Source organism: Poecilia reticulata, chromosome 6, assembly GCF_904066995.2.
Source record: "Poecilia reticulata chromosome 6, P_reticulata-male-v2, whole genome shotgun sequence".
Lineage (NCBI taxonomy): Eukaryota > Metazoa > Chordata > Actinopteri > Cyprinodontiformes > Poeciliidae > Poecilia > Poecilia reticulata.
In genome coordinates, this window is record NC_088835.1 from 24,663,143 (window position 1) to 24,665,784 (window position 2,642).

Below are 2,642 nucleotides of genomic sequence, written 5' to 3' on the forward strand. Positions count from 1 at the left end.
ATCAAGGTTGACTATTATCAAAAATTTCTTTAAGCTTCACAAAAACTTTCTTCTATTAATAACAGACACAAAAAAAGCTATTCCTTTTTTTTTTTTTTACTAGAATCACCTTTAAATTAAAGCAACAATTTAAAGGTTACTTCCAGTATGAAGGCTATTAGTCTTTGAGTGAGCCAAAGACTAATAGCCAGTCTTTGGCCAGGGTCTGACTCCCAGCCTTGTAACCTTTTCTGAACAACTTTCTCCCTTTTTGCTTTTCTAACTTCCTGTCTGATTGTCATCTTTAAAGACCACTAGGATGTGAAAATTTTCTTTAAAAATGTTTTTAGTCTGTTTCTGAAAATAAAAAGGCATATTTTTTACTTTCTAATATATATATGTTATGAACAATAATAATTAATTAACTGTTCAAAGTTGCTGCTATAATACTTATTGATATTCACGTAATATTACGTGCTGAACTGTCGAACACTCTATCAGTATTTGTTCTTTCCGACTTGTTGCAGTTTTCTTCCCAAACAGTTGGAAGACATGATTCTTGTTTGACAGCAGAAATGACGACAGAAATCCCTGCAAAACGTGAGTTTCATTTAAAGAGATGAGATTTCACTAATTATGTCATTTTAAAACTCATGCATCCTGATTTCATTCTAAAACCGCATGAATAATCATGGCTACTCTGGTAATCCACCCACGTTATACACACGTGTCACGTTGGTATGAAATGATTCACCGGTGATAGCGCTTGTGATAGCATGCTGCTAGAGTAACATATTGGCGGCTCCTGGAGCGCAGAAGTTAGTTCTGACTAAGCAGAGGAGGAAAGTTATCAAACAAAATGCTCATTTTGCTTAAGTGACACTTATATTTGATATTTTAAACTTGCTTTTGTAGACATCTTTGAAAATGTCCGGCGCTCTGTTGGGGTCCCTGTTGATGTGGGGGCCCTAAACAGCCTCTCAGTTTGCATGTCACTAAACCATCCAATGTTTTAAATGACTGAACAACTGACAAATTGATTCCTAGATCTCATGAGTTGTTGGCATGACGTAAATGCCAACAACGTGAAAGTTACCAAACACAATGCATGCTGGTTATTTATCTCTTCGCCATTTTGTACATTTTTCATTTTGGTTATTTGAACAAAATGGTGCCCTTACAGCAGAATGTTTGGGACTAACCAAGGGATGTTTTAAACCTGCACTGACAAAATAATTTTTTTCTAATCTACTCATAGCCTACTGGAATAATTGGTGGTTATATGACTCCAACAAACAATCTTCCCAGCAGGACTTCACTTAAAATGTTCATAATTCAGAAAAGCCACCCTGCCCTAATGCAGAGCAGAACCAAAATAAATGTGAAAGCAGTGTAATACACGTGAGATTTCAGCATTTTATAAACATTTATTATCATCTATGATTTGCATTTGTAGTAGTTTGAATATCCCAGCGCTCCTGGAGGCCCCCTGCTGGTGTAAGCCGCCGCTTAGTTTGCTTTTGCTTTGAGCTGGCTCTGGCAGTTCAGGCAAAAACCTGCTACTGACCTAAACATCACATGACTCGTTATAATAAAACACAATTACCATATCATAAGTATTTATGGATAAGGCTCTCTCTCTCCTATTAGCACGGCTACAGACAAGTAGTGTGGTCTTTTTAGACATTTAACTGAAACGCTGCATCTTCAATTAAACACGACATTGAAATCGTGCCTATTGTTAGAACAGGTCGATTTGCTTTTGTGATAAACAACATCCTTTTGTCTGCTTTTTACATAGACCCATATGTAAAGGAAAACTACAGGTTGTAATGTTACAACTGTTTGCATGCTTCCTTTCTTCCTTTGTTTAATGTAGGCTCTCATTACCACGTGGTGGTAACAGATTGTTTGAACTGGAGAGAAAAGCCATTCGAAGCTAATTAAGCAGCCATTCCAGGCTCTATTCACAGGCAGAGGACCGGGGAGCACAGGCATTTGTCAGCGCTTGACCCCGCGTGGTATTGATTGACAACTCAGCACCGAGAATGACAGGCTCGGCGCCGGCGGACCAATGGGAGGCCGCCGAGTAAGTGCACCGCGCCGCTATTGGTCGAGAGGTCTTAAAGCCGCAGAGGAGTTCCCCACGTGGGGCAGGAGCCGAAGCTTCAAAACAAGGCAGTGCTCAGACATGGCTGATGTTCATATCACACAAAGGCAATCATCTCCTCTCCTCTCCTCTCTCCCCTCCCGCTGTGTAGCTATCACCCAAATGCTGATAGGTAGGGGCGCGGACGTGTTGTGCAACAATCACGAGCCGCTTAAAGTAGAAATTTATGGCTTTAGTTTGGCGAACGTCGACGATCGATTGGTCATTATCGTGCCCTTCACGGTGCACGTGCATTAAGGCGCGGATTAAAGCCGGATTTCTTGAAGGGGGGGCTTTCACTTTGGATATTTCACAGTAACATCACTTCGTGTTTATGTAGCCCGTTTCCTTGTATGGTATGGAGGGTTAAAATTGAAGAATGCTTGTTGCAAGGCGCATCATCTCCCCCCCCCCTCCAAGTTATCTTGCTGGTCTCATCCCCTCCCCCCCCTTAAGAAATAATTAAAATAATTTTATCCACAGAAAAACAAGCAAGCATCCCCTAATGAAGCGC